The sequence below is a fragment of the Peromyscus leucopus genome, chromosome 6 (genome assembly GCF_004664715.2).
Source record: "Peromyscus leucopus breed LL Stock chromosome 6, UCI_PerLeu_2.1, whole genome shotgun sequence".
In the NCBI taxonomy this organism is placed as follows: Eukaryota; Metazoa; Chordata; class Mammalia; order Rodentia; family Cricetidae; genus Peromyscus; species Peromyscus leucopus.
The window spans coordinates 66491742-66504841 of record NC_051068.1 but is presented as its reverse complement, the minus strand read 5'-3'; the positions used below and the strand labels follow the sequence as shown (position 1 = coordinate 66504841).

Here is a 13100-nt window from a genome sequence, read left to right as displayed (position 1 = left end):
GTGCCACGTCCTAGCCTAGCCCCTGGCTGACTTCCTCGAACCCCACCATTTAACCAGCCTCCCTGCCTCAGTATCTAAGGCTCCACTTCCTTTGAGGGACAGGCGAGTCCCCAGATAGACGGTGATTTTCCTTTCTGACAGCTACTTCTCACCACCTCCCTTCCCAAAGTCCCGAATACCTTGCTTTACTGATTTATCGGTGTCCTCCAGGAAGCCACCGGGCTTGTCGCAGGGCAACCGCTGGCCTGAGATGAGTTGTGTCTGCTTTCCCACTAGACTCTACAGGGCCATGGGAGTCTCTTCCAGCCTGGCGTGGACGAGGCATCCGAAGAGCTTGCCGACTGTAGGAGCCAATGTGGAGGAAAAAGGAAAAGAAAAGCTTGGACACTCGAGTTGGCACAAGGAGGGAATGACAGGGTTTGGTGAGACTGATTTGGACATAGACAAGTCCAGACAGTGCTCGGGATTTGAACCTTTGGGCTGGAGAGATGGCTCAGGGGTTAAGAGTACTTGTTGCTCTTCCGGAGGACCCGGGTTAAGTTCCCAGCACCCACATGGCAGCTCCTAACCATCTGTAGCTCCTGTTCCAGGAGATTCAATGCTTTCTTCTCCTCGGGCACCAGGCATGTATGTGGTAGTGCACATACATACATGCAGGCATTCCTATACATAAACTAAAATAAATTCACAAAATTAAAAATTTGAACGTGAGGGTCTACAGGTTTAGGGGAAAGGAAACAAGAGTGTGGGCACAGCTCATGCCAGTGAGCAGCTGAACTCCAAGTAGGACCCCCTCTTGAGCTCTGCCACCCTAGAGGCTAGAAGCACAGGCGCCTTCCCAGAGTTCTTCACAGTAGGGCCTGGGCAGGTGAGCATTTCAGGCTCTAGGCTCTGAGCTAATGGCAGGACACTGGGAAGAGGAGAGGAGGGTGTCACTTAAAAAGGAGTGAGAGTTTCTACCTTCAACAGATGGCTGAAATGACCAAAGTGACCCCAAGGGAGACATCGGGTGCTGACACCTCGGTGTGGAGCTGACTGACCCGGAGGCCTGAGTGAAGGAAAAGAGGAACAAGTTACTTCAGCTAGAACATGGGAAGCAAGGCCAACACAGACGCTGGGAAGATCAAGCCGGCATGACATTGTCCACAGAGGGCAAGGGCAGCAGCTGGCCCAGGTAAGAGGCTGTGAGTGGTCTTAGAGGGCACAGTTTCCAAAGGGTTGTGAAGATGGTAGTGACCAGCTGGGCCGAAGAATATACTGTGGCTTTCCGCAGCCCGGAGACCCTCCAACTCCGGATGATCTTGCCTGCCCATGCCTTGCCCCGTCCCTCTCCCGCTGGGCTTCTCAAGCCTGACTCTTCTAGTACCTTTGACATCACCCGCCGTCTTGAGTCCTCTGGGATCTGTACCCGGTGATCAGTCTTCTCGGCCACCCTGCCTCCATGCTGAACCTCATAGTTCTTCTGGGAATGCCCCCCCCCACCTCTCCCTGCCTCTTTATCTCCCTTTTTAATTTCACTGATAGTAATGTTCAGGTCTATTCCTGGTCAGCCAGGAAATCCTTCCCTGTGGTGGTGTTCTCCTTCAAGTCCACCACCCAGGCTTGGCTCTCAGCCCACATCGCTCAGAGGCGGCCATTTTATAAACACCAGCTACCTAAGATGGCGGCCTCCCTCTTCCTATGTTTCCATTCCCACGGCCTCACGTCCTACCGGGCTTTCTTTCTGAAGCCTGATTCCGACAAGGTGGGGGGCCCCGACGGAGGAGCCAAGGCCAGAGGAAGCAAGAGAAAAAAAGGACAGAAAAGTCAGCCCCTTGGCATCTCTCTTTGGCATCTGAGTCCAACCCAGGGAGGGAGGGCAAGAGGGAAGAAAGAAAGTAGTATGAGTTTTTATTTCTAGCCTCTTCCTGCCACCTCCCCCCCAGCTCTCCCCCCACACTTTGATGAAAACAAAATCTCTCCCTTTTTCTCTTCTCCACCCCCCCCCACCTCTTTTTTCCTGGCTTCCACCATGAGCCTCCTGCAATGCAAATGAACTGTATTATGCAAATATATGCAAATAAGGCTTAACGAGCGGAAGGAGGGGGCAGAATGCCTAATGAGTAATGGTGAGGGTACAGATGGAGGGTGTCAGGAATGGCTCCCTCCTCCTTTCAGTTCCCACAGCCTGGAGGTTTGCTAAAGGTAGCAGGTGTCCCTTATTTCTGGGAAAGTGCAGAAGGCCAAGATCCCAGCACAGCCTATCACTTCAGCGGAGGAGTCTTCGGATAGCTCTGGCTATAGCCAAAGGACTGGGGAGCTTGAGGAGAGAGAGGTTAAGTAGAAAGAATAGGTGCCCACTGTCTATCCTTGTCTGGATACTGGATATGCCAGCCTCACTGCCCTGTGGGCCTCTGGTCCCGGGTGCTGAGGGTGGTACATGCATAAGCATGGCATGGCTGTGCATTAGAGAGGAGGATTCTCAGGGGAAGATTCCCAGGCAGACCCAGGTTTCTCCTAGAGGTGGGGGGTGAGAGCTATCTTTTTGTGTGCTTTGGGGTTGGGGGTTGGGGTGGTTACCATGGCAACACAGCATAAGAACACCCACCTCCCCAACATTCAGCCCCAGAGGACTTAGGGGTTGGGGGGTGGATAATGGATTGACACCCCCCGATGCCCCCGCCACCTGGCACTGCCAGCCGGAGATGGCAACGTCAAATAGGAGAGAATGGTCCCTTTGTTTCTAGGCTCACGGTGTTGGGGGAGCAAGCATGGGCACACAGAAGGGCCTTTCCCAGGCCCCGTTCCAGTTTGCATGCCTCCTGCTGGCCTCCAGAGACTCCTGGGGCCATCCACTGGCCTCCATCCCCTGGCAGATGGTGCCCCCTTGCCTTTTCTCCTAGGTAAGCCTTCCCCATGCCTTCTGCAGGGCTTTCCCTTAGAGCCTTCTCCGACAGTGAGAAGAGTCAGTCCCACCTCTTCCTGGTTCCCATTGATACTTCACATTCCCAGACATGCATCCTGCCTTTGTGTGGAACACCCCCCTGTGAAACTCCTGCCAGAACTGGGCAAGGAGATTCCTAAAGGGGGAATCAGATGCAGAAAAGCCTGAGCCTTCAAGCTTCACTCACCAGATGGATGACCTGCCTCTCTCTCTCTCTCTCTCTCTCTGTCTTTCTCTCTCTCTCTCTCTCTCTCACACACACACACATATATGATGACAGAGGGTGAAGATGGCTGAGACTTGTTTTAGCTTCAGTTGATCTGCACATTCTGTCTTCCATGATTCCCATGGAATCCTTCCTGACCTCTGACCTTCAGCCTTCCTATCACGGCTCTCTTTCTGTGTCTTCACAAGTTCAAGCCCAGTGTTCCCCAGGCTACCATGCCACATCTCTCAGCCTGTCTCCCGAGACTCCCCCAGATCCAGAATATAGCGCTGGATGTCTGCCTGGAATGGAGGCAGGGAGACCTCCACGCTCCTAAAGGGGTCAGCAGGCTCACTCACCGCTAGGAGCTGTCCGTGGTGCTGGATGTCACTGGTCCACACGTCCACAGGGCAGAGAGAGAGGGCGGGAGGGTGGAGCACCCACCCGCCCAGCAGAGAAGCTGAAGGGAAGAAAAGCAGAAACATTTGGATACAGTAAGAGAAACGGCCATTTTAAAGGAAGTCTCCCTGGTACTGGAGGGGAGGAGAGCCTTGGAGTCAATGAGTGCTGAACTTTCCACTCTATCCTAGATCTTCCATCCTAGATCTTCAAGAGCCCCAGATTGGCCCAGCTCTCCTCGGGATCCTTTTGAAAAATCCACAGGCACAAGCAAGGGTGAGTCAGTGCTTTTGCCCTTAGGGAAGAACAAGGCTGAGGCCAAAGACAGACCTTTAAATCCCATTCTAGATACTAAGGCCTCCACAAGTAATTTAGTAATAAAGATGAACAAGCGATCGACCTGCCAGTGGCGGCCGCATTATAGACATAGCAGGGCCTTGGCAGGAAGGTGGGTGTGCAGTCTCCACACGGAGATGAGACTGTATCCGTGGTGTGCATTCCAAGGCTTCGTTCCCTCTCTGATTTTTGGGCTGGGCCAAGTCCAAACATCTGTATGGGGGTGGAGGGTGGTTTTAGTGTGTAGCCAAGTCTAGAAGCACTGGTCCAGAAGGAGGCAGATAAGAAAAGGTGCCTGAGCTGCTGGAGGAAGAGGCACCCTTGCAGAAGGGAAGGACAGGGAAGAGGCTCAGGGAGGGGACCCTAGCCTTGCCTAGGCCCTGTCAGGTGTCACGCTCTTCTCTTCTGTGCCGTGGAGACTCAAACCACACAAGGCAAGGGATGTGCAGTGTCCCCACAGGGTGCCCTCTCACGGACACAGGGAATGGGTGCCACAAGCCGAGGGCATGCTATTCCCCTCAACTAGAGGGTCCCGGGGAGGCAGCTGTGGAAGGTAAACAGTAACAATGGCCCCTTTCTGTGTCCAGACTCCAGCCCTTCAGTCCAATTAGTAGACACCGCAAACAGCAATTCAGCCGCCCTCAGACGCTGTCATAACAAGCTCAGAGCTGCCTTAATGGGGGATTAGGGCAGGCGGAGGGGTGTCACTCTAGTCCTGGCAGAGCCTGGGTGGCAAGGAGCCTCCCTCTTTTCTCACCTCTCTCCTAGCCGAGAGCACACCCACACACCCTCCCTTTCATAACCCCGAGTTCCCCGTTCTCCTCAAAAGCCCAAAATGTTTTCTAACTTCCTTTTCCTCCTCCCCTCGGTGATTCGAAGCCTCCATTAACCTAAACCCACTTGTTTCCTGGGTTGGATGTTGGCCCATCTTGCCTATTGGTACAATAATCTCATCTCCTCTATTGTGGGGTCTTTTAAAAATTATCCTCTTAGACAAGGTCTCAGTGTGAACAAGCTGGCCTTGAATTCTGGATCCTCCTGCCTCAGCCTCCTGAGTATTGAGATTATAGCCATGACCCACTGAGCCCAGCTCCTGCTTTTAGTAATTCTAGAATCTAGATATTTAATGGCAGATGGTTGTAACTATCACTCACACGTTGTGTGTAGGCCAGTTTACCAGTCACACATGCTTTTACTCAGGAGAAGGAACACAAACCAGACATGCCTGTACCCCAAGCATTGGAAGGTTGAGGCAGGAGAATCACCATCCGTTAGAATCCAGCCCTGGCTACCTTGTGAATTCTAAGTCAGTCTGGGCTAAAAGTAAAACTGTGCCTCAAAAATTTGACAGAGAGATGTGGGCAGTGGGATGACTATGAATGATGACTGGGGACCCCAGCTCTGCCCCTAACAGCCTTCCCATGGGTACCCTCTTGTGCCTCCTTTCAAAAGTTTACAGTTCCTTGATCACAACCATGCCAAAGAGATCTTCCCAAGCTACAGCCTTTCAAGCCTCTGCATCGAAGGATTGCCTCCCTGGGGATGTCACCACACGGTGTATAGAGGTCATCCTTCACTACACAGAATGATCGGGGCAACTCAAAGGTAGTGTATACACGGCATGCCTGGGACCCCATTCCACCCTCAGCCTCACAAAACAAAGCCAAGGTTTTTGTTGTTGTTGCTTTGGTTTTTTTGTTTTTGTTTTTGTTTGGAGAAAAGGTCTCAGTATGTAGCTCTGGCTGTCCTGGTAGACCAGCAGACCTCGAACTCACAGAGAGCTGCCTGTATCTGGCTCCCCCGAGGCAGATTGCTGAGATTGAAGGCATGTACTGCTCCCACACTCTCAACAAGACTCTTTCGATGTCTAGAAAAGGTAGGGGTGTTGTCTTTGGGTTGGGTCTAGGTGATCAAGCAAAATCTGAGTCGGATATTTACAAGAAAATTGCCTTCAGCTGACTGGACCAAGAGCTCTACAAAAGCTTGAAGAAAATTGGGTCAAGAAACCAGCTGAGGGCCTGGAGAGATGCTAGAGCGTTAAGAGCACTGGCTGTACTTCCAGAGGACCCGGGTTCAATTCCCAACACCCACATGGCCGCTCACAACCATCTGTAACCCCATTTCCAGGGGATCCAGCACCTTCTTCCTGTCTTCAAGGACGCACATATGGTGCACAGGCAAAACACCAACAGGAAGGACACTCATTTTTTTTTTCTCAAAAATTTTTAAAGAGAAGAAAAGAAACCCGATGTGATTTGGTTTCCAGGAAGTCTGGTGGCTGCAGCAAACTTTGAAGAGTACAAATGGCAGGTATTAGCCCCAGGCAGATTGCGACTACACAAAAGAGGTTTCTCAACTGGGTAGCTGGAGGAATGTGAACACCCATGAAAGCAGTTCTGCATAGTTTAATTGGGTAAGGAGATAGAGAGAAGGAGGCGGTGGCGAGCCAGGCATGGTGGCTCATGCCTGTAATTTCGGCATTTGAGAGGCTGAGGCAGGAGGACTGCCATGAATTTCACATGAGCCTGGGCTACACTCTGTCTCAAAAACAAAAGAGAGAGATCCTGGGAGACATTTCAGTAGATAAAGGTGATCACCACCAAGCCTGACACTTGAATTCCATCCCCTGAACCCACAGGGCTGAAAGGGGAGAACTGACCCCACACATTGTTCTCTGACACAAAAGAAATAAAAAGTTCAAAACAAATATTTTTCTAAGAAATAAAGGAGAGGAGGGGACCACAGGTGTCACTGTGATTGATGCCTGCATTTAGTAAACTCCAGCTGTTTTCTGCGTTTTTCTTTTGCTAGCTCACCATGGAGCTGTACACTCCAACCTCCAACCGGTCCCCACACCGCGGTTCTCTACCCTCCTCATTAGACACATGTACTTCACAAAGCCACATACCGCCCTGCTGAGAACCCCACCCTCGCAAACACAGTGTGCGCTTAAAAAAGACACAAGCCCTGAGAATCCACAGTCCTCCTTCCCTAAAGCCTTCTGGCCTCTTGGAGAGCCTATGGTTCAATATGCTTATGGGAGACAACGATAATAAAACCATTGTGGTTAGCAATCGAGGCTCTAAGTCTCCTAGGGATGAGCCTCAGGTGTCCAAAATATACATTTCTTTTAAAATTTCTTTGTTTTGGTGTGGGGGGGGAGGGGTCTAGGCTGGCCAGGGACTTGCTATATAGACAAGGATGACCTTGAATTCCTTATCCTCCTCCTCAACGTCCCAAGTGCTGAGATTAGAAGCCTGTGCTGTGATGGAGGACTGTGTAGCTCTGGCTGTCCTGGAATTTATTATGTAGACTGGGCTACACATCTGCAACACCATACAGAACACATTAAAAACAGTAATGACAAGGAGGCTTGTTTTTCCTGGTGCTCCCCCACACACACACAAAAATCCCTGATAACAGTGAGGCTTCTCTTCTCTGCTTCCCTCTTCCTCAAGCCCAGTTGGCTCCCTGGGGTCTCACTTTCTCCAAGACAGAGTCCATGGAAGGAGCATTGGGTGTCAAGCCATTGAGGAACATCAGCTGCTCCCTTTGGTCTGTGTGACATGGGATAACGGCATCTCCCTGGCAGTGTTAGATGATGAAAAAAAAGAAAAAAAAAGACATGTGGCCTTGGAGACCATCAGTCCCAGCCTAGAATCAGCTCCTTTTCTCAATTCAGGCTCCACCTCCCCCCACAACCAAACAAAACAAATTCCAAGCTTCTAAAACCTTCAAGAGGCCACCCCAAACCTCTAAAGGAGGCCCTCCCCAAACCACTAAAGGAGACACCCAAGGGCAATAGGTTCCCTAAAGCCCCAAATTCTGAATTTGGATTCTCCAATATTTCTCCCATGTAATACAAAATTGAGTCAGTATCTTCTAGCTATAAAATCAAGTCCTGGGAGGAAATTTTAAATTTACAAAAGACACTGGAGTCTGTGCAATGACATTTTGCTCCGTTTTTCTGCCTCTTATTAGTCCTTACAGCCCTTGTCTCCAAGTGCCAGGTGGTCAAGTCCGGTCCAGAGCCGTATGAATGCGGCGGGAATTCCTAGCCCTGGCCATGCTTGGTAGACCATCTTCTCGCTGTAGAAACCCTCTCTTACTAAAATATTTAGGTCAGGCCAGATAAATAGAGTCTTTTTGCAGGAGCCCCAATTAATCTCTCTAATTCTTTGCTTTCTCCAGGCAGGCACAGCTACACATTCCTTTGTGTTGGAGATCCTCAGAGCTCCCCGAGGCCGTTTGTTCCTTTGGGACCTGATTTCCAAGAGTGAGGCTAGAACTGGAAGATAAAGACCTCCGACCTTTGGCCGCTAATGACAAAGCAGTCTTCAGGTCCTTAAGGTGCAAAGTGAAAGCAAAGAACCTGCAACCCAGGATCCCCGAACTCCAGTGGGATGGAAGGGTCTCTGGCCATTGCCCGCCCTTGTTCTTGTGTGTTTATTTTCGCATCTCCCCGCTCCCGAATGAGTTCGTTGTGTGTGTGTGTGTGTCATTTTAAGCACCCCACCCCGTGACAGCTCCTAGACCTGTTCCCACCTGGACAGTCTCGGCTCCCAGTAAATAAGCTGTGGGCTTAGGAGAACCCTTCAAAGCAAAAGCCAGCTCTCTAGAGATATCCTACGAACCTCGAACTCCACCAGTCGCTTCGAAGAGCCAAAGGGAAGCTGCTCACACCCATCGCCCCGCTGCTGCTCCCCAGAGGCGTCGACGCAGGGAAGGGGTGCTGGCACTACCCCCCCCCCAACCTTGTAACTAGATTCCAAAGATTCTGTCCTCCCAGGAGCAGCTTCCCCGGGACTGGGGCCCGGTCTGCTCCGATCTGACCAGGCCTCCAGAGGCTACCCCAAAGCGGCTTCTTGACGTTGTCTTCTCAGCTCAGCGGGTCGTGGGTAGACCTCGAAGGTGGCCTGGGCTCAGCAACCCTCGAAGGAGACGACCCTCCCCCGCCCCGGCCCCCCAGCCTCGTGGGACGCCTGGCGCGGCTCTCGTTTCTGCGTGCAGCCCTGCCGCCGCCAGCGTTCCGGGCCCTCTGCGCAGTGTATGGGGTTATTTTTACTTTCGGTTATCTAGCTTTATGAAGACTCCACACCACTCATACAGCTAGATAACCAAAGATAACAACCAACCCCGCCTCCTGGCCGCCGCCGCCTCTTCCGCGCAGCCTCCCGGCCGCCGCCTGGACCTCCGCAGTCTCGTGTCGCTCGACGGCGGGTGGGGGACGCGCGCGGTGTGGAGGCGAAGAGATGGGGTCCGGGACCTCACGCACTGACACGACGAGACCTCGAAAGGCGAGGAGGAGAGGATGCAACCGCCGACGGCTCTGAGGTCGGAAATCTAGGCTGGACCCAGGCAGCCCCAAGCCTGACCGCCCATTTCCCGCTCCCTCCTCCACGCAGAAGCGGGGTTCCGCCCCGTGCTCGTGGAAGGGCTTCCGGGCCTTTCGTGCCACCCGGGAAGACCGCAGGGGGGACCGAGGCAGAGGCCTCCCCAACCTCCCCTGGTGTCCACACCCTCCTCTGGAAGGTGGAGTCTGAGCCCCGCGTGGGTGCGGCCGAGCCAAGCTCGCAGAAGCTGCTCGAACTGCGGACTGAAGGGGAGCGGGCCGCGAACCCCCGGGACGGAAACCCCAGCACTGGGGAAGCCCGAGGCCCAGAGGGAAAGCCTGTGACTGGAGGCGGGGTGGAAGGTGATGCCGAGATGCTCCCGCGAGTCTCCCAAGGGCAAAGACCCCACCCAGAGAGAGAGGGGCGAGCGGTCAGGACGTGGGGCTGCGGGAAGGGCAGAGGGCGGCCAGGCAGGTGCCCCGAGCTCTGGACCCCCAGACCGCCAGAGCCGGTTTTTTGTACAAAAAGCAGCCGAGATCACCCAGGGCTGTGGACATTGCCGGGGGCGGGGGGGTCTGAGCGAGCGATGCCCTTAGTTGCAGCCGGGGGCGATCTGGACCGAACCGACTGGGAGGAGGTCCGGGGGCCGCGCAGAGCAGGGTGTGGAGCGAGCTCTGTGGTCGCAGGTGGCGGACGCGCGCTGGACTCGGAGGCGCATCCCTACCTCGTGCCCCGCGCGGGTCAAGCCACTTACATCCGCGATGCCCAGGGTGCCCAGTGGTGCCGTCCTGCGCAGTCTTCCGGCGCGATCCCACCCAGGCAGCGCCAAGGACGTGAGTCGAGGGTACCGGGGCTTACCAGGTGACGGGGCCCGAGCAGGAGCCGGCGGGGTGGCGGGGTGGAGCGGGCTCTCGAGTCCCAGCTCCCTCCTCGGCCTTGGCCGCTGCTCTGGCGGGGGCGCTCTCAGGCTCCGGACTTTTCATTCATCCCTTCACACTCCTTCCTCAGGCCAGCCTCTGATTGGCTATACCTGGTCTGACGTCACTGCCTCGTTTCTCCTTCTCCCCCCTCCTCATCCTCGCCCCCTCCCTCCCCAGGCCAGCCCAAGGCTCGCAATTGGGGTGCCCCTCCCCCCAGAGAATGGGGTGGGGTGTGGGAACCAATGTCTTCGTGTGGATCCTCGGTCTTTTGCTGCCTACATCTACTACCCGCCTGCCACGTTTGTGATTCATTGCCATTTGCGGTTCTGATGGCCACCCTCGCTCTTCTTGGAGGTCCTATATTTTCCATTTGGGCCCTACAGGACGTTACACCCTATAGTTCACAAAGACAGAAAATAGACTGGGGAAAATTCCCTCAACGAGAGGTGATCTTTTGTCACCTCAGCACTGGGGAGGTTGAGGCAGGGATATGGCTTGGAGACTCTATCGGTCCCAGCCCCCTCCCATCAGGGGAGTCTTTTTGAGTTCTAATCCTCCCTAATATCTAGGAGAGGTAAGGATCTCTTTTGTTCAGGGTTTTTCAACTCAGAACACTGAAGAAAAGATTCTGTGGTTTGAGACTCCTGCTAGGAAACAATGGGTGAGCAAATGGCCCCTCTCTGCGTTCCAGGAGAACGTTTCTTGAACCTGTCTGCAGCATCAAGTTTCTGTGAGAGGAAAGATAACCACAGCTGAGAATCCTAGCCGCGTTTGAGACTCGGAATATGGCCCCAGCCCTGAAGGTCTTTCATAAGTCTTCTCTCCCTATTCCCATGATCCTCCAGGTTCCTCTGTGCCAGCTCTGGAGCTGGGCTCCAGCAGGAAGATAACTCTTCAGCACAGCTCAGTCCCATCCTCAACTTTCTCCACCTGGCTCGTTGGGCTAGATGGTCCTTCTCTCTAGAAGCGGAAAAGCACCGGGTAGAAGCCCGTTGCTGTTGGGCAGGATTTGGATTCTAGCTACAGTGGCATTCTCAGAGCAAGCCATGGACCCCCAGGAGTTGCTGTGTCTGCCAGTGAGCTGCCCCTCTGTGTTCCTCCTCACCCTCTGCCAGGTCCCTTCTACAAAACTGGTTCAGGTACCCAAATCCTGCAGGTCAGATTAATACCAGCCAGCTCCCTTAACCAGAGACCCTAAAACTCTAGCTCACCAGAAGTGGGACCATCATTTTAAACAGCAGGCCTATCCAGATTTTTCTATCTGCTAGTCCATGTACAACCCAAGACAAAGCCAGACCTGTGTGTTGTTTGTCTTGCTTAAATGGAAGGTAATGGCCAGTAGGTTTAACTTGATGCTTCTCCCCAAAACAGGAGAATGTCTGAATACTCATCACCATTAACACTGGCATCATGGGTATGGGTGGGGCAGGCCTGAAATGAGATAAAGCCCACAGGCTGTTTCCCTGCCAGAATGGTGATAGCAAGCTGAAGCAAATGGCCAGATCGCTCCAACATCTCAGGGCATTCTCAGGGCCAGGTTTAGCCAGAATTCTCTGTTAAACCTCTACAGTGTCTTACATCTCTTTTCCAAGAGAGAGGGTAATTAATTGATTTAGGTACTGAATTAAATTAAGTGCAGGGCCTCACATAGGCTAGGCAAGCCCTTGACCACTCAGCCTTCCCCTCAGTCCTCTTTTTATACTTTTTATTTTGTGGCAGTCTCAATAGTTTGCTCAGGATAGCTTTGAAATTACTTTAGCCCAGACTGGCTTTGGAATTTTGATCATCTTGCCTCGGCCCCCCAAGTGCTGAGATTACAACCCAGCTAAGGGAGAGGTGTTCTAGAAGCTTTGCCAGCTTGAATGCTTTGCTATTTCAGAACTAGGAGTACAAAACTAGAAGGACGGACAATGAAAAAGATATACCCTACACTGTTTTCTCCTGCCCCCCCATCCTTACAGCTCAGAATGGGGTGTCTGGAAGGTTTGGGGGCTCCTGGAGCCCCACTTGCAGAAAAAAGAGAGCTCTCCCCAAATACTCTCTAGTCAGTCCCCCTTCTGAGCATGGTGCTAAATGCAGTCCCCAAGTCCATCCCCATAAGGCTCTTCATATTTCTCCACCATGCCCACAAACCCTTGAATATTTCTCTGTATGCCACCTCACACTCTTTCATGGGATGCCTGACACACACATCCCATGCACACTAAACTTCTCCATATACACTGGCCAAGCACCCCAAAAACATTTGCTCTCTCCACAAACCCGCTTAAAAGCCCCAGATGCGCCTTTCTCCTCTCTCCCTCCCTTTCCAGCACCCAGAAGTGTGCAGGTTGGGGCCAGCCTTGTCTGCTGGCTGAAATTTTGCCCTTCCTTCTCCCCAATTTGGGGCGTGCACAAAGGTCTCCTCCCCTGATGTCCACTCCCTCCTCATTCTCCTCATGGCCAAATTCAGACTCAACTGGGCTTTCTCAAAACCAACTTTAAGGAAGGAATGAGCACCCTCAGCTGGGTTCTGAAATGTCCCCCCCACCACACACACAGCAGATACAGACTAAAGCTCTCCTGCCTCTTATTATGGCTTTGAGCTTTTCAAGGGCAGTTCAGTCTAACAGTATCCAAATTAAGGAGAAGCTATCCCGGAAAAGAACACATAGCTGTCCTAGCCCACTGCACATAGCATGCCCACACCTGGCCAATGCCTGAGGAAGCAGTCTTTGTCCTGGTTCACAGGACAAGCCCAGCATCTCACCGCTCCTCTTCAGGGGTGCAGGTGAGTGGTACCTTCAGGCCGGTGCAAAGAGGATCTATGCTTGGAGGGAAGTAGAGGTCTCTCCACTCTTTTTAACTGGGATTAGTCCATGAATAAATCATGCTCTTCCAGCTTAAAACAAAAAACCCTCAAAGGTATCACTCAGGAACAAGGAGGATTTTTGACATAGTCTTTGCCCGTGAAGAGAAAAAGTAGGTAAGGTTCATGCAGAATA

At 52.8% G+C, this 13100-nt stretch overlaps 1 protein-coding gene across 1 annotated transcript in view; it reads right to left on the bottom strand.

Moving 5' to 3' along the window:
- The window catches only part of LOC114683339 (decreased expression in renal and prostate cancer protein-like), a 31345-nt gene that overhangs the window by 5051 nt on the left and 13194 nt on the right, over positions 1 to 13100 (bottom strand). Inside the window, exons 7-9 of the mRNA XM_028857617.2 lie at positions 3488 to 3588; positions 961 to 1048; positions 180 to 341 (exon numbers count right to left, since the gene is read on the bottom strand). The gene's annotated coding sequence lies outside the window, so the exon portion shown is untranslated. The remainder of the gene's footprint in view (positions 1 to 179; positions 342 to 960; positions 1049 to 3487; positions 3589 to 13100) is intronic.